Genomic DNA, 18,453 nt, shown 5'->3' with positions numbered 1-18,453 from the left:
TGTATGCTTTTAGCTACTTAGAAAACTCTTTTCCTCCATTTTTCTTCTTAAACATTTAAATAAATGAAATCTAGTATGTAAAGTGCTTAGCACAATGCCTGGCTCATAATAATGTATTCATTTGTGTGTGTGTGTGTGTGTGTGTGTATATTCTCCTAATATATATCTTCCTCTTTTTCCTCTAACCTAAATATCTGTGTCATTTAAAATACATTTTATTTTATTTTTTTTAAAATACATTTTATTTTTTAAAACTCAAGCCACTTAGCTTGTTCTTTGCAATAAAAAGATCTCTTTTTTTTTTTTTTTGCGGTATGCGGGCCTCTCACTGTTGTGGCCTCTCCCGTTGCAGAGCACAGGCTCCGGACACGCAGCCTCAGCGGCCATGGCTCACAAGCCCAGCCGCTCCGCGGCATGTGGGATCCTCCCGGACTGGGGCACGAACCCATGTCCCCTGCATCGGCAGGCGGACTCTCAACCACTGCGCCACCAGGGAAGCCCAAAAGATCTCTTTTGAAAGCAGTTCCTACATTTACGTTCACAGCATGGCGGGCCCCGGTCACTTCAGGGTACCCAGCAGTGTGTCCGATTCTGACAAAGACAAGGCCCTGTCTTCAGATTTGACAAAGTTTCCAGGAGCACGTGCTTTCTAGAGACGCAGCCTTGGCTCAGTTCAGGTGCGATGTGTGAAGTTGATGATACAGGAAGGAACGGCTTACCCATGAGGTCAAAGAAACTCAAAACCTGACTTTAAGCTGTTGAGTTAATGCTTTCCAACAGCGTTATTCCAAGTGAGAAAATACAACTCCATCTCAGATGGGGCTTAAGCTTGCTTCTCTGAATCTGGCCTACCCTCAAATCTGCACACACAAAAAAGTGACCTGGGCTCCAGTTCACTGGTGTTAACAGTGAGGAAAGCAAGATACCTTTATAGACTATTTCTGAGGCCCTTTCCTCCCTAGATGCTTAGACCCCCCACTGCAGCCTCACATCCAATCCTCAGAACACATCCTAAGCGGTGCAGAGCCCAGAGGAAAGATTATTGTTCTCATTTTTCAGAAGAGGAAACATAGACTCAAGAGGCTATAAGTGGGTGGTGAAGGGGAAGGAAGGGAAAGGAGACTGGCCTTGTTGGGGAGAGTGGCAGGTCCCCGGGTGGACGGAGATTAGAAGTCGTGCCCTGTGAGCCGCCTGTGTGTGGCTTCCAAAAGTCTTACAGACTGACTCCTGGAAGGGGTAGGAAGACTAAGAAATAAACCAGCCTGGATGCAACCAGCCTGATCCCCTTCTCTAGAAGCCCCACAGAGAAAGCACATTGCCTTTGTATTTCTTCTCACTGTGCCAGCTTTTCTACGTATTAACAGAAGCATCTAGAAAATGTCATGGCAGGGCAGACCCAGAGCTTACACCTTGACAGCTGAAATAGGGAGGGATGGGGGGTAATAGGGTTCACTGTCTCCCATGACAAAGACCTTCTATCTCCTCCCCATCTGAATCTTGGAATCTTAACACACTCTGACCATTTAGAAAGAGGAAGTCAAAGAAAGCAGGGTGGGGTAATATGGTAGAAGATTGAACAGACAGAACTGGAAAGAGCCCCAGAGGGGCTTGCTTCTTCAGGAAGGAAGAAGAGGACAAAAGCCACCAAAGGGAGAGGGAAAAATAGAACAGCGGAGAAGAGGATGACTCTTTACTTAAGAGTGATTGATAGATAAGAAAGATGAAAAGAGATACGGGCAGTGAATATGAAAGGCCTTACAGAAAAACAAAACAGGAAGTCAAAGTGCCATTGGGCGCTGGTGATGCCTTTCTGAAAATTGGAAAAATGTTCTTTTGGCCAGTCTGTTGCCTCCAGCAAAATTTGTTCTGTATTTGTGGCACTCGAGCTAAAGTAGTGGCCGACCCTTGGTTTAAAGGGTAATAGCTTCTAAGGCTGATCCAGATGGCTCCCGCCAGAGGGGACTCAGAGACAGAGGCCCTGTGGCTGAGGGATTAGCAGGGGTCCCAGCGTGCCAGCCTCGGGGAGGGGAAGGAGGGGAGGAAGCAAAGAGGGATAGAAGGGCTGGAAGGTGGGAGATCAGATAAAAGGCCGTTCGTGCAGTCTTCCTTCCTTCATTTATCCCTTCACCAAGGATCTGATGAGCTTCCTCTGTATGTCAATCAGTGTTCTTGGTGCCATTATCTCGCTTCATCTTCACTATAACCCTACAGTATAAATATTTTTTTCTCTGTTTTACAGATGAAAAAACAGGAGCTCAGTGTACATTTCTGAAGCTGGAAAAGGGAAGGTTTAAATTCTGTTCTGCCTGATTCCAAACCTTATTGCTCACAATAAAGCATGCTGTGAGGGAGCTAAAATGACTAGGATATAAAATATGCTCTGAAGTGGCGATGTTTATTGAACACGTTTGCAAGAATCAGGCACTGTTCCAGGCTTTGGGGGGACAACACAGGCAGAGGCCCTGCCCTCCTGGAGAGTAGCAGGTAGAGCGCGGTATCGGACAATAAGCAAACAGAAAGATGGATTATGAAATGTCAGCTGGGGTTAAGGGGTATGAAGCAAAGTAATGCTGGGAGGGGGCAGGGGAAGGTGGCAATACCGCCGGCCATTTGAGAGGAGGCTTCCGGGAAGCCTCTCTGAGGGGTAGCCTGTGAGCCGGGGGCGTGCAGGACCAGGCTATGCAGATGAGACAGACGCTCAACAAACAGCTTGAGTTTCTCCAGTGTTTTCAACACCGCTCTTGAAACTTTCATACATTATTTCATTTGATCAATACATACAGTACCATGGGGAAGGAGCTGTCATTATGCCCGCCTCTTTTTAAAATGAGGGAATTGAGATGTGGAGAGTTAAGTGACTAGCAGAGGCCACACACCTTATAAGTAGTTTAGCAGAAGTAGGTCTTGTCTGATCCCAGGTCTAGGCTCTCATCTTCAGACCACAGAGGCCTTCCCCTCTCAGGGCAGGACCTGATGAGACCCCCAGAACCAACACCATAGACCCCCATCAACAGTCAGCCAGGCAGGGGCCAAGGCGCAGGTGCTAAAACTGGAAAGCATATTTGTTCATAAAGCCAGGACCAACCAAAGCAAAGAGCAAGGGGGATTTTTTTTTTTTTTTTTTTTTGGCCGCGTTGGGTCTTTGTTGCTGTGTGCGGGCTTTCTCTAGTTGTGGTGAGCGGGGGTTATTCTTCATTGCGGTGCACCAGCTTCTCATCGCGGTGGTTTCTCTTGTTGCGGAGCACACACTTCAGTAATTGTAGCGTGCGGGCTCAGTAGTTGTGGCTCGTGGGCTCTAGAGCACAGGCTCAGTAGTTGTGGCGCATGGGCTTAGTTGCTCCGCGGCATGTGGGATCTTCCCTGACCAGGGCTCGAACCCGTGTCCCCTGCATTGGCAGGCAGATTCTTAACCGCTGCGCTACCAGGGAAGTCCCAAGGGAGATTTTTTTTTTAATGTGTGTATTCAAAAATGTTTGCTAAATAATAGCTAGCATGATGGAGTGCTCACTGGACAGTAGGTGCTGTTCTAGTGCTTTCCATGAATGAACTCACACCCTGCACAGCCACCCTACATGAAGGTACAATGATTATCCCCTACTTACACTTGAGGAAGCCAAAGAAGAAGGTACCTTTTCCAATCTGACAGAGCACAAGTGCCAGAACAAGGATTCAAGTCCAGGCAGGCCAGGGTGGGAACAAGCTTTCACTCTTACTCTCCGTAGCCCACAGGGAAGGTAAGGGCTGAAGAGAGGGAGGTGTGAGCTGGACCATCAGAGGTGGGAAAGTTTTGGCTGCCACAGAGTCAGACTGAGAAGCAGAGGAGGGTGGAGGATCTCAGAACAGTGGCGACGAGCCAGAATGGCCCCTGGCCCCTCCAGCCCCTTATGCTGCCGCTGAGGAACCTTGGATGGAAAGCAGTTGGAGAAGGGAGGAGGCCTAGTCTCTTGGACCAGAGCTTTCCCACAGGGGAGAGGACTCAAGGAGGAAGGTGACCAGGGCGGAAAATGGAGGACAAGTATTTGAAGTTTCTAATATTGCCAACACAAAGGAAGATGAAACCTAAGATAAGGCCTTCATTTTCCTGTTCGGAGACCAAAGGAAATGACTCTTAGGGTTACAGGAACGAAATGAGAGTAAGAAGTTTGGGAGGAAGGAAATTCATACCTGGGACAGCCAGCGGTGGGGAAGAGTTGCAGGGGGTTGTGGGGTGGAAGGTGGTTGTGACCCCAGGCTGCCCCACATGGTGTGGTCCTGGAGCAGGAAAGTCACCCACCCTGAGTCCCTGAACTTGCCCTTGTCTGTAAGGGAGGGAAAGAGGCCAGCTGTACCCCATCTAATCCTTTGCTGCACGGAAGGGAGATGTCTGCTTTGCTCTTGCTAATTTAGTGTGGGAAGCCTGGCTCACTCTCGGTGTAGGTAACGATTCCCGCTGCTTGGCAAGCAGGCTGCAGGACCAGGGGCCTAGCCGCATCACTCCTTGGCTGGCATTCCATCACCCAGCGGCCCATCACCCCAGGCAGGTGGCAGCTGGCCAGGCACCCTAGACGCAGCAGTCGAGGCACTGGGCAGGCAGAGGGGCAGGGTTCCTGCCTCACACACGCTCAGGGCTGCAGCCTCCCAGAATCACAGGACTCTGCTCAGAGCCCTCTGAGCCAGTTGTGCCCAGACAGGAGCCAAAGGACAGGGAGGTGTTTGAAGGAAATGTTCCAGGCTAGGGGGTCTGGAGGCTGGTGGGGACGCGGGGGGAGGTGAGGGGAAGAGCAGATTTGTCAAGGAAGGACATGGGCCCTGGGATTGCCATTCTTACCCAGGTAGGCACTCCACTAGCAGGGCAGCAGAGCCCTGTGATGCCAGAGGTCCTGGGCACAGCCTCTTTCCACCCGGAAAAGCACAAGTAACCACATGGGCTTCAGAATAAGCGTGTACTTAGAACACCAACAGGCCCACCCCATGCCTCCCATGTTCCACCATCTTCTACACTGACATAGCAATGGCTGCCTTATCATTTCTCTTTGTACTCCCCAAGAAAAGAACTCGGGCCTCATACCTGTCCTAGCAGATTGACAAAAGACGTGTTTATCCTCCTCCCGCCCCAATGCCCCAGAGGCATCTTCACTCATCCCCCTTTCCCCTCCTGCTTCCATGCTCCAAGCACTTATCTATTCTTAGGTTTCAGTTAAGTGTTCCTTTCCCCAGAAGAAAGCATACTGCTAAGAGGAATTTGAATTTTCCCAGAAACCTTAGAAGATTCAAACGTTAAGCCAGCTTGACAAAGACTCAACACAAATTAGCTTAGGCAAAAGAAGAATTTACCAGCTCATCTAACTGGAAGGTTCAGGACTGGCTGGATCTAGGGGCTCATACAACATTATCTTGGCTCCCTTTCTTCTCATCTTTGGCTGTTTCCTGCTGGGTGTCGGGATCATTGTCTTTAATTGTGGATGGGATTCCTCCATAAGGCAAGGGAAGATGGGCTATAGCCAACTCCAGAATTATACGCTCCCTGTTTGGCAACTAGAAAGAGAGCTCTTCATTCGTTCCTAAGAAAGATTCTGATTGGCTCTGCTTGGGACATGTGCCCAGCCCTGAATCCATCACTGTGTCTAGAGTAGGTCAAGTGTCCATGTTAGTGCCTGGGGTTGGGGATGCGCAGGTTCTCATTCTAGAAAAAAAAAAAAAAAAAGAATAGTTGGGAGAGAGGTATTCAGCAGGCAAAGTATTAACTACCACTGTCCACCACAATGATATCTGCTGTGGTACCACAGTAGGAGAGAGATTTGGGGAAGGGGTCCCTTCCCACCCATTCCACTAACACATTGGGCAGATCCTGACTCTTCAGTGGGTTGACAGCTTGGGATTATCCAAGCTGCCTGCCTTCTTCTCTAGTTCAGACAAGCCACCATGTGCAGGGAAAAGCTCTTCTTCTAGGCTCCTTGTACCCATCAGTGCTCTAAAAACTTCTTGGGACCACTTTCCCCTTCTCCCTTCCCAACCAGTGTCTGTCTGGAGCTCCAGCCTTCCTGTCTGTGTGGCAGCCAGCTTGCTCTCCAAGGCCCTTCCCAGATATCATCACCATTGTGCAATGAGGTCACCAAGACCTGATGAGTCAGGCTGGGACTGAGCCCAAGCCTGCCCTGGCTTCAGGAGGACAGGGTCTTCTCTATCTCCTTGTGAAGGTAAGCTTTGAGCTGCATTATCCTCAAGGTCATCATTAAGATTCCTCCCTCTGCTAGTCCCAAATCCTTTGTCAGCAAATCTCTTAGCCATTAGGTCAATACAATCCCGCTTCATCCAGTTGGAAGGGAATGGACAAGTCATTTCTTGCAACCACCCAGCTAATCCTTGAATCTCCCTACAATGTCCTAAGAAGTGGCTGTCCTTCCTGAGCTGGTTCACTCTTAGGAAGTCCCCGTTATCAGGAAATTCTGAGGGCTGGCAACTTCTACTCTCTTCTCTTCCTTTTCTCCATGGGCTCTGGGAGCAACATCTAGCTGCAGACCCTCACTTTAGAGGCCTGGGGGTCCCCAAGGCAGCTTTTTCATGATAGTCTGAATATTTGATTCCAGATTTTGTGAATTCCCAGCCATGGCAGGGTGCCCCCTAGTCCACACATGATCAGAGTCTGTGGTGTAGGAGTGGGGACAGGGCTCCATGGGAGTCAGTGGAACACTGAATCAATACTCTTGTCCTCCTTCCTCCAGTGCTGGGATAATATGACCAGGCTGAGCTGCTTCATTGCTTTAGGGGAGCCCGTTATTTCCAGGGCTGCTCTGTCTAACACCCCTGGGCCCCCTAGGTACAGAATGTGGCCGTGAATGGTCTGTTTTCATTAGATGTGAAGGTGCATAGCTCACAGCGGGGCTCTTCTGGAGGGTAGAGTCATGTTAAGATTGCATGGGGTGGCCAGTGTCTTCACCTTTGCCAAGGGGAAAAATTGGGGGTGAGAAAAGAAAAAAGAGAAAAACAGTGTCTCCAACCTGGAAGAAACATTATTCTATCTGTGATACTCTCCCCCTCAACCTAACAGACTTATTTGGGTCCTCAGTATCTCTTTCTTTTTCTCCCCTCTCTCACTTCCCTTCCTGACTTTCTCCTCTCTTAAACCCAGTCCTGGCATGGAAGTGGACAGAACTCTATAATGTATCACTAGATGCTTCCTGAAGGCGAATCGTGTCCTGGCCCTCAAGGAGTTTACTTCTTTATGGAAGGAAAGGGCAATAATTTATAATCCTATGTAGCTGTGACCAGCAGACTTTGGGAAAGGAGAGAAGGGAAGGTCAGAAGTTGTGTAGGAGGGATGGATTGGGAAATAGGAAAGCTTGCTCGGGAACAGTTCCCTGAATAGGACGGCCTTGAGGTGGTGATTAATAATCTAGATTTTGCCCACTGCTCCTCTTCCCTCTCTGCTGCATGGCCAGAGCCCCAAGGCCATCACGTATTATTTGGTGTTTACATCAAAATCCCTTCCTTCTTATGCTCATTGCTCATTGAGGTGGGGTACGATGTTGGTTTAGGTCAGCCTGGGAGGTGAGGGCTTCCCATGCCTATTCTGGACTTGCCAGATTCCAAAGCAGAATTCTAGGTCCCCTTCCCTTTTCTGTAGAAAAGCCATAGCTGTACTTTCTGAGCTCCAGTGTCCAGACCTCATGTGCTGGAAGGGTGGATCCCAGAGGCCTTCTGGAATGCTGACCATGGTATAGATTTTTGTTGGGAAATCACATCATGGAGGTGGACCACACTGTGGCTCCTGATCTCTGGAGACAGCTGAGTGCCTGAGGAGATACTCAGTTTGGTCTAACAGCATGGATGAAGAGCTAACACCAATGTGAAGGAGGGCTTGTGGACTGGAGTTTCGGGTAGAAAACCAACACCAGGGGCCAGTGGTTACCACCTTCCAAGGAGGAGACTGTGAGGGTGTGTCTTTGTCTCTAAGAGTGGATCAGAAGCTAGGGACCCAACAATTGATCTCAGTCCCCATATCAGCTTCAACTAACACCTGATATGAGTTGTTATGAGTTGTTAAGTGTTTTGTGTGTCTACTGGATACAAAGCAGTTTAGCCACAAGGACTAAGGCTATAAAACTTGATCCAGGGACCAAGGAAATAGAGTTGGGATTCTGTTCTCTGTCTCCTGTTGACAGTTTCCATCCAGCCACTATCATGTTCACACAAATGGCTCCAGATCTATATCACCAACCCCAGGTCTCTAATCTGAGCTCCAGAGACATACTCCAACCACTGTCAACATAAATAAAATAAACAAAAATAATGATAGCTGTGGTGCTATCTTCTATTTATTTCAGATGCTGTTGCTTCTGAAGTGTATATTTACTGATATATTGGTTAACAACACAAGCTCTGGGGTCGGATGTCTTTCATTCCAACACCACCATTCACTAGCTGTGTGATCTTGGGAAAGTCATTTCATCGCTCTGCACCCCAGTTTCCTGGTCTATGAAGCAACAATCGTAGCATCTGCATTATAGGGTTATTGTATGGATTGAATGAGCTAATAGCTGTAAGGGCTTATTACAGTGCCTGATACCTGCTAAATACTCTATAAATGCTAGCTATTATTATTTGCTAGGGAGGAATCAAACATAAGAAAAGTGTTTGGCTAGGATACCTTTAAATTCCCTGTCAACGATGCAGTTCTACGTCTCTATATCATTCCAGTCCCTCAGCATTCCTATTCAGTAGGGAGGGGGCAGCATTACCCACATTTTACAGACAGTGAAATTGAGCCATAAAGAAGCAAAATGCCCAGGAAGCAAGTGGCAGTCTGAAACTAGAACTCAACTTTGTAGATGTAAGTACTAGGACTCTTTCCAGGAGACTGTGAGACAGTACATTTAAAAAGGAGTGTAAGACATCCCTTGGGAGCCTGTGAGAAGTGACCCCTCATTGGCCCTTCTGTGCTGTGGTTCTCCATGGACGCTCAACAAGGTCACTTCTCTCTCCATCTCTGGGTTGATCTCAGGCCAAGTCTCCCCAGGTGGTTTTCTTCCTGCTTTCAAAAAAGTCATGTTAGGGCATTAGATGAAGTGCTGGCTAGATACTCTCTCCTTGGTTTCCTCCATTCCCTGACTCTTTAAACACTCCATTCCTGGGTTGTCCTGTGTGTAGACATAGCTCACCTGGCTGCAGACCCTGGCTTTTTGGAGACTGTCTTTTGCTGAGTCAGGACCTTAAACTACTTGGGAACCCTATAACTGATCTTCTTCCAAAACATCACTCCCCAACAACTCACCCCCACCCGATTCACATTTTTACTTCTGCAGTCATGAGCAAAGGATTTGCAGAAGCTCCTGTCCTCTCCCTCTTCCTCCACCCCCCTCTCCCTTCCTATCTGGGTTGGCTAGAGGGAGGACCCTGGCTCTACAGGACCTTGTCTGTGTGGAAGCAGCCCCTAAGAGTTTGTGGGTAGGGAGCTTGTTCCTGTGTCTGAAAGAGGACTCAGGATGATTTCCTCTTCTGTCCACTAGGGGGCTGCTTGTAGGGGGATGGAAAAAACAGAGGCTTAAAAAAATATATCATGCTGCTGAAATTTCAGCAAGAGGGGAAAAGAGAGAGCGCGTGAGAGAGAGAGAGAGAGAGAGAGAGAGAGAGAGCAAAGCCGTCCCAGGCTTCCTCGTCTCTTTCACGTCAGAGGCAGGAACCGACTGTACTAAGGCTGTTGGCTCAGCACGCAGGGACGGAGAAAGGCGCAGACACAGAGTGAGAGAAGAGGGGTCCTCCCTGACCCAAGGAATTACCACTAGTGGAGTAAAGCCACCTGACTTTTCGAGCTTATTTTTGTTGCCTCCGCTTTCTCCTTCCACTCTAGCCCTGCCAGCTTGGGTTTCATTTCTTTCGTGGAGCCTCCTCTCATCCACCCAGGAAAGGAGGAAGGGAAGAGAAGAGAGAGAGGTGGGCTCTCTAGGTGAGCGCATCAGCTGGCTCCAGCCCGCAAAGACAAGAATTCTCTACACAGGAAGCTCCTCTAGCTCCCGTGCCACCCACCCCCAGCCCGGGTAAGTCCAGCGCACTTGCTCCTTCGATTTCCTCGCTAGCGTGATTTCAGCACCACGGAGAGCTATGAGATGCATTTTGGTTCCTGTGTGTCTCTTGTGTTCCTGCAAGGCGTTTGGCACTAAGGTTACATCTATCTCTCTGCTGCCAGTCGAGCCGGGTTCTGCGTAGGGAAAAGAAAGGTGCCAAACTATGTCTACCAAATTAAAGGGGGATGTGGACTCTGGCCTTAGGGGTGTGTGTGTGCGTGTGCGCGCGCACGCTGTTGCATAAGACAGGTGAGGACCGAGCTAAATCGCCAGTGGGTTTCTGCGTGTCTCCGTGTAGGGCTGTTTTTCTTTTTCTATGTAGATAAGAAGGAGGGTTTGGGGAATTAGTCGCGCACCTTCTTTAACTCTTTCCCGACAAGCCATCCATGGAGGGGAAGTGTTGCAAAGGAAGCCTGGGGGGTTGAGATCGGAGGTAGAGTTAAAAGTTATGCTCCTCTGAGAGACGTTGGAGGAGGTGGTCTTTAAAATGTCAGTTTCCCCAGGATTCCCTGGGTTCTTGCTGTGAAGAGAGCCCAACCTGACCTTTTACTTTCTCTCCTGGTGTGAAACCATGGCAAGTGGGCAGGGGCAACAGGTAGGCATCAGGCTGGGGTGGCTTGGGGGCTGAGGTCCCCCTGCCTTCATGGTGATAAGAAAGTGTCAATAGTTTGAGCTTTGCAGAGGTTGGCCATGTGGATTATACTACGTCTGCAAGGAGGCAGGAAGTGCCCTCCACTTTTCTGTCATACTTGACTATGTGTGGTTGAAAAGAGGACAAAGTCTGTTCTGCCTTGTTTTCTGCCAGTGAAAGACAGCCCAGGAGAAAGGTTTGTCCCTACATGTCTGGGGAAGCAGAAGTGAATCTAGACTGGTCCTGACTCAGGAAGGCTTGAAATAGCATTATGTCCTCCAACACTGAAAGGCTCCACAAAGGGGCTCGTCATTACTTTAGACTTCATTGCTATGACTTTTTTGCAAGGTACTGCTTTGTCTCCTCTGCTTCTGGCCCCTCTGAAATATGTTCATTTAATTCCCCGCAGCTGCCTTGGTTTTGCCTTGGAGAGGCTATCTGCCTGTCCCTGCCCTTCAGTCCTGCCCACACCTGCTCGGGTGGGGCCATTCAACAAGTGTTATTGAGGATTTCCTTCAATCAGCTGAATCTCCATGGAGAGCATCCCAAAGGGAGATTTTTAAAGACGTGGTTTCTTGTAAGAGCAAACCTTGCCTCAAATTGGCCCTTAACTGGATAAGGTTCCAGTCATTTCCTTCAAGCACATTGAGGCAGGAGAGAGGCAGAGGTGGGAGGTTTCACTCCTTCCAACTGCCAATAAACTCTAGGGTGGTGACTCTCTGTCTTGCTTTTAATTCAGTACCCTGGGTCCCCCCTCCTAGCTGAACAAAATACTCTCTGCCTCTGGTTGGGGAGGCTTCTCGGTGAAAGACATAGTCCTCAGTGACATGGCATCATTGTTTGTTTGTTTGTTTTAAAGCTATGCTTACCATTGGATCCAGAAACCTCAGCATCTCCTTAGAATGTCAGAAAATAGAATAATGCAGTGAGGAGAAGAGTGAGTTTGTAATGGTAGGGGAAAAGATTGAAATAGACAAAGCAGGGTATCAGTAACCAGAACTGACTCATTCATATGTCAACTCTCCCAACCCCTTCCTTTCTCAAAATCTCCCGGCTTGAACAAGAGAGTAGATGGATTTCTGCATGACATGCCTCTGAAGGTTTAAAAAAATTCATGCCCCTGCAGTGGACCCTATCCAAAGCCACCATTTATTCCTGAAGTCACCACACTTAGTGGTCATTATTTTATTAATGACCTTATATTCGCTCTGAAAGAAGTGCTCAGTGCCATTACTGGTGCCATTTAATAAATGGGGAGATGTAGGAGTTTAAAGTGCTAGGCCAGAGGGTAGCAAAAGCGGAAACAGAACTTCTAGTCCCCTAGAAGTCCCCTTCACTTTCTGTGAAGTGCAGAAATGCTCATGTGTAGGAGAGAGCAGGGATGAATTGCTCCCCAGCGGACAGATTTGCAACCAGAGCCTTTTAGTGAATTCACTGTGCAGTAATGGCTCCTCCCTGGTGAAGAGTGAGAACTGACCAGGAGTCTCAAGGAGTTGCTGGCCTTTAATTCTCAGCCAAGAAGATGGTCACGAGCCACGGCCAGAAAAGTGAGGAACTCTCTGGACTTACTGTGAAGAGAGAACCCCAGGTTGGTGGCCTCCAGGTTGAAATGATGTCACGCACCTGCTTGCCACACTCACTTTGCCCCAGAAATCCCAGCTGAAGGCACCCTTCCATGCCTTGGATTACCATGGGTGTCTTGGTAATGACATTACCAAGGTGTTTGATGACTTTTGTCTCCTATGAGCCTCCTCTGGGAACACCTCCACTGAGTTCTTTGTGGCTCAAAATGTGGGAGGATGACTAAGAAGCAGGAGAGGGCTGGGCTCTAAGCACCTACAGAGACCCATGGAGAGGAGTGGGGGACTGGACATAAACCAACCCTACATATGAAACCTCCACTCCCCTGGCAGCTCTAGCCCTCACATCAGGCCAGCATTCTGGAAAGAAAGCCAGTGTAGTTTCACATCCAGCCGTCTTTCACTGAGCAGGAGAGACTCTTGCGGGGCTGTCTCTGAGATCTGGGGGGACGAGAGACGTGGGAAAAGGTGGAGAGAAGGAAAAGGTCGGCATCCCACTCTATTTTCCACAGCCATGGGTTGCCATCTTTTACCTGGAGAAGGCCACTGTTACTTTTTTAAAAAAAAGTTTTAGGTATAATTTGCATATAATAAAATTATACTGGTCTTAAGTGTCAAGATTAGTAAGTCTTGACAACTGTGTACACCCATTTAACCACTCCCCCAAACAAGATATACAAAACTTCCCTTATGCTTCTTTCTGATAAATCTTTCCCTCTTCCAACCCCATCACTTTCTGACGTCTATCACCATAGCTTCAACTGCTACATTTTGCAGTGGAAATGTATTGCTTAATGTGTCATGTAGACACTAGACCTCTCAGAGAACATTTCAGAGGTCTGATGCTACTGTTACTGGGTGCATAGAGGTGGGGGAGGGGTTTATTCCTTGTTTATGGTCATGGTGTTGGAAGGTCAAGTGGTCATTTCGAGTGGTGTGTGTAGAAGCCAACAATCAAGCCCAAATAGGAACCATGGAAGCCCCTGTAGGTCCCTGCCTCTGAGCTGACCTGAGTTATTTGATGGTACAGTGCATGGAGAAGATGTTGAAAATGTCTATTAAAAACTTGGAATTCAGCATTCAGGTGGCTGGGCATGAGTCATTCCTTCTTGGTTCTAGGAGAGTGAGGTGAGGAAAGAGTACCCGTGTGAGCTTACTAGGGAAAGAGAGAGTAGAGTTCAGTGTGACAGTGCTTATGCCAGGAAATTCAGCTCCATCCACAAAGATTGTGGCTGAGGAGGTTGCTGTTTCTCCTTATTTAAGAGTGGCTTTACAAGGTACCTTGCAGAGACTCATGTATTGATACTATCACATCATCATAGCTCCATCAAGAGATGTCACCATTCATCTTGCTCCCCTCCCTGGTTGTAGGACAGAATAGGGAATCTCTATTCTATTTTACCATGAAGAAGCAGTGGCATTATCAGAAGGTTTTAATGACTTTGGTGAAACACACACACACACACACACACACACACACACACCCCAGTACGTAACCAGTCCTGATACCTTGCCTGTCCAATTCTCTCCCACCCTATATCTGTGGATGCTCTATGTTCAGGGAAAGTTGGATAGACATAGGGCATTTTGTGCACAGCTTGAACTAAAGTGTCAGAGTTTCTGGAAGATCAACCAATAAATTAGAGTCTTTAGTAGACCTCAAAATTTGTCCAAGTAGGTAATAGAGCTGTTTACATGCTTGGTGGGTAAGCATGTCCCCTGCCTCCTTCCACTCAGAGACTTTACTAAGTACCTCCTTCCCAGGCTCTGCCCCTTTCTGGGTTTATCTGTCTCAGACAATGCAGCCAGCCAGCTCATTTATGGGAAGGCTCCTTCCTGAGTCAGCTCTCTCAGCTGGGAGCCCACAGAGGGGAGCATAGGTTGCTAAGCCACTGGGACATGGCAAGTTAGAAGAGTCGTGGTGAGGATTCCTTAAGGTCTAGGTTTGTGCAGAAACATAAAATTTGATCTCCACAAAGCCGATTCTAGTAGATGATTTGGGAAAAGTGCAGAGACACACCTTTGTCTCATCTCAATTATAGGCTATGTTAATAAAGATCAGATGAGATTCTCCACCTAACCGGAGTTTCATCTTCTTAAGAGCAAGTCCAGTGAGAGGGGGAAACTGGAATAGAGGTGTTTAAATGCCATTTCCAATTGTATATGAGACTCACCACATCTTTACCTTGGAACATGATTTTGGACTGGAACTGTATTGATAACATTTTGAACATAGCAGGTAATCAATACGTCAGGTGGAAAAGGGAATTTAAGCAGTTTTGGCCTCTTTCCTTTCTCCTCTTTTGTTTTCTTGTGATTAAGTATACATAACATAAAATTTACCAGTTTAACCATTTTCAAGTGTACAGTTCAGTGGCCCTACGTACGGATGCAACCATCACCGCCATCCATGTCCAGAACGTTTTCATCTTCCCAAACTGAATCTCTGTAGTTTTAAACAATAACTCTCCATTCCCCTCCCCCCAGCCCCTGGCAACCACCATTTTACTTTCCATCTTCATGAGTTTGACTACTCTTATACCTCATATAAGTGGAATCATACCATATTTGTCCTTTTGTGTCTGGTTTATTTCACTTGGCATAATGTCTTTAAGCTTCATCCATGTTGCAGCATATGTCAGGACTTCATTCCTTGTTAAGGCTGATAACATTCCATTGTATGTATGTACCACATTTTGTTTACCTAGACATCCATTGATGGAGATTTGGGTTGCTTTGTCTCTGCTTCTTTAATTCTGGCCGGTTACCTGTACTTTTCTCTGCAACCAAGTGGGAAAGGGAGACTCTCTGGTCCTAGGTCTCAGTGGGGTTGAAATTCTTCCCTTTCCCTATGAAGGAAGACCAGGGAGGTTGCTTTCTGGAGTCAAATCAAGGAGAAGAAGTGGGGGTGATGTACTCCCCACCAACCCAATGAACTAGGTCTGGTTCCTATACTCTGACCCTTTCTGGTAAGTGTATAACAGACACAGTTCAAGTAAACTGAGATCCTAAACTCTTCTATTCCCCCACTGAAGTGCCCCAATCTTAGCCCAGCGAGGTACCAGGAGACAGGGAGAGGTCAACCCTCACCCTTGGTGGGCACGTCTCTGGGTCATTCCTGGCTTATGTATTACACGGTGAGATTCCAAAATGAGAGATGGAGTTCTGGGGCCAGGGACAAATAAGCCAACAGACTCATTACAGTTTTACAACCCTGGGACCTCTGTCCTTAGAGCAGGCACTGCCAAGCTCACCCCCACTTGGCTCCCATAATAACATCTTATCCTCTGGCTGTAGATGATTCAGTAAAAGGTTATTACTACCAGGACCCAGGAGGAATTCATTTAATCTGGATGAGTGCTCATCATACTATATGGTACGCAGATAAAGAGGAAAAAGCCTGGAACATTGATCCCAGGACAGTATCAACCCAGCATGGCTAATGTTTGACAACAGCTTAGCAACATCTGTGGGCTGGAGTCTAGTTTTTGATCCGAGTCCACCTAAGAATTCACATCCCTGGGCCCTGGTAGCTTGAATCTTTCTATTGTTTAATGATAATACTAGCTAACATTGACTGAGTCCTTGCTATGGGCTTTAGCCAAGTGCATGGCACAGAGAATGCCCTTAAGAAATGTTTGCTCTTGTTACTATTAATAAACGCTTTATATACTCTATGTAATTTAGTAACTAAAGCGTATGACATATACTATTATGCCCATTTTACAGATGAGGAAACAGAGGCATCATAATTTATGTGACCTGTACAACTTTTTACAGCTAAGTAGTGATACAACAGGAACTCAAGCCCAGGTTTGAAGCCTGTGCCTTAACGTCTTTCTTTTCTTGCTTTTATCACCAGTTTGGCAGTTAAGGAGGGCTCTATTGTGATTCCTTTTAAGTATCTTTAGTGGAATCTTACACCTTGCATTATTGCTAATCTTATATGGGAAAACCTAGGTGCCTCTCCACCTAGATAACCAATCCTATGAAGGCTGGGAGAGCCCAGCACAGGGTCTGGCACACAGTAGGGCCCAAGAAAAACTTTCTCCTTTTGCTGTTGGTCCTGCTCTACCTAAGTACAGGAGTTCCTACACTTGTTTCCCTTGTTATAATGATGATGATGACGGTGATGATGATGGGTATTATTTATGTTGTGTTCATAATGTGCTAGGCACTATACCAGGCTGGGCAATAGAGTATTGCACTTGATCTTCACCATAATAGGAGAAAGAGCTCTCATGTACTGGAGGTTGCTATGTGGAAGGGGCTGAGCTAGGTGTTTAATCCTCATAACAACCCAGGAGCAAGGTTGGCGAGGAAAACCTTCTCCAGCCAAATGAGAAGGGAAAACCCTGGTCACGGCACAACCTGAGTTGAAACAGTTGCTTTTCTCTATGAAGACCACAGCAGACAGAACACATAGATGAAGAAAACAAAGCCCCTGAATTCAGAGAGGCTAAATAACTTACCTGAGGCTGCAAAGCTAGTAGATGTCTGGGCTGTTTTTGATCTCTGTCTGACTGAAACAGAATCCAAGCTCTTTCACTCCTCTCTGTTGCTCCCGTCTTAGTTTTAGCCATACCTTTGCCACCCTGGGGCCACACGTACAACAAGAAGCAAGAACTGAGTTTTGTTTTTTTTTTTTTTTTTGTGGTACGCGGGCCTCTCACTGTTGTGGCCTCTCCCGTTGTGGAGCACAGGCTCCGGACGCGCAGGCTCAGCGGCCATGGCTCACGGGCCTAGCCGCTCTGTGGCATGTGGGATCTTCCCCGACCGGGGCACGAACCCGTGTCCCCTGCATCAGCAGGTGGACTCTCAACCACTGCGCCACCAGGGAAGCCCAAGAACTGGGGTTTTATTACCAGGAAGCATGGCTTCAAATTCCTGCTCCTGAGAATCTGAGGTTCCTCATCAGGGCTTCTTCACTGACCCCCACACACCCCCAAAAAGCCTATAAAGATCATCACATCTTTAAAAGGTTCTTATGAGAATCAAGTGGGGCACAAGTACACAGTGCCTAGGATAGCACCTGGCGTGGAGCATGAACGAATGTGCCATGAGCTATTTCCTGTGGCCTGGGGACTGGGGGCAGCCTAGGGTACTTGGCATTTTAACAGTCTGACAATTATCTGTGCTGACCTGGATCTTATATTCTCCTCAAGTGCTAATGGGCTGGGCAGGCCCTTGTTTTACATCACTTTGATTTTAACAGCATGTGTTGGTTATTTTTTCTTCTCCTTTAGCACCAAGAGCCGGGCAGGCTGATATTTAAAAATATCTGAAAGATGCCTCTTGCCAATTAATTACCTGGAAATTGTACTCGACTGAAATTAATTTGAACCTTAAGGAGACACTGGGTGTTTGAACCCCACTCTACACTCAGCTGGAGACTGTGAACCTTTGGATGTCTTTTCTCTTTTTTTTTTTAATTTTTTAAATTTTTGCCGTACGCGGGCCTCTCACTGCTGTGGCCTCTCCCGTTGCGGAGCACAGGCTCCGGACGCGCAGGCTCAGCGGCCATGGCTCACGGGCCCAGCCGCCCCGCGGCATGTGGGATCTTCCCGGACCGGGGCACGAACCCGTGTCCCCTGCGCCGGCAGGCGGGCTCTCAACCACTGCGCCACCAGGGAAGCCCCTGGATGTCTTTTCTCTTGCTTCCCCTCCCTCCAGATTATTCTGCCATTCTGAGTTTTATTTATGAAATGTTTTCTCTTCCTTTATAATTATCTTTTCATAAGAAGAACATCTAACAGCCACCTCCTGGCTGGAGTAATTGTTGGAATTTTTTGACGGTGTGCAATTTCAAAGGCTTGGGTTTATGTAGATTACCGTGACTTTATCTCTGCAAGCCCATCAGGAGAGAAGCGGCTGCCTGCCTCCTGAAGTATTGTAAACCCCGTGGCCGCTGAGCGCCTGCATCTGTGTGGATGCTCTGTTTATCTAAACGGATCCTGTAAAACAGATACCTTCATAAACCAGGTTTTGCCAGCCTGTCCTGCCGTCTCCCCTGAGCTTGTCAATATCAAGGTCGGCAGTGGGGCTCTGGCCCAGGGACAGGTGTAGAGCGGAAGTCAGCTGACAAGCCCCGTGTCCTCCCCCTCCTCCCGGCAGCCCGGCCAGCTGCGAGCCAGGGGTGAGAGGGCGAGTGCAGACAGGGAGAGGGCAGCACCAGGGCCAGAGAGCCCAGGCAGCAGAAGGG

General features: G+C 47.9%; 1 protein-coding gene across 2 annotated transcripts in view; it reads left to right on the top strand.

Annotated features, from left to right (window-relative positions):
- The first annotated feature begins 9,569 nt into the window (after positions 1-9,569).
- The window catches only part of TNR (tenascin R), a 415,801-nt gene continuing 406,917 nt past the window's right edge, over positions 9,570-18,453 (top strand). For both annotated transcript variants that reach the window (XR_010941221.1, XM_067728715.1), the window contains exon 1: positions 9,570-10,013. The gene's annotated coding sequence lies outside the window, so the exon portion shown is untranslated. The remainder of the gene's footprint in view (positions 10,014-18,453) is intronic.

Source organism: Pseudorca crassidens, chromosome 2, assembly GCF_039906515.1.
Source record: "Pseudorca crassidens isolate mPseCra1 chromosome 2, mPseCra1.hap1, whole genome shotgun sequence".
Classification (NCBI taxonomy): domain Eukaryota; kingdom Metazoa; phylum Chordata; class Mammalia; order Artiodactyla; family Delphinidae; genus Pseudorca; species Pseudorca crassidens.
Note: the sequence above shows the minus strand (reverse complement) of the source record. Positions and strands in the feature narration are given on the sequence as shown.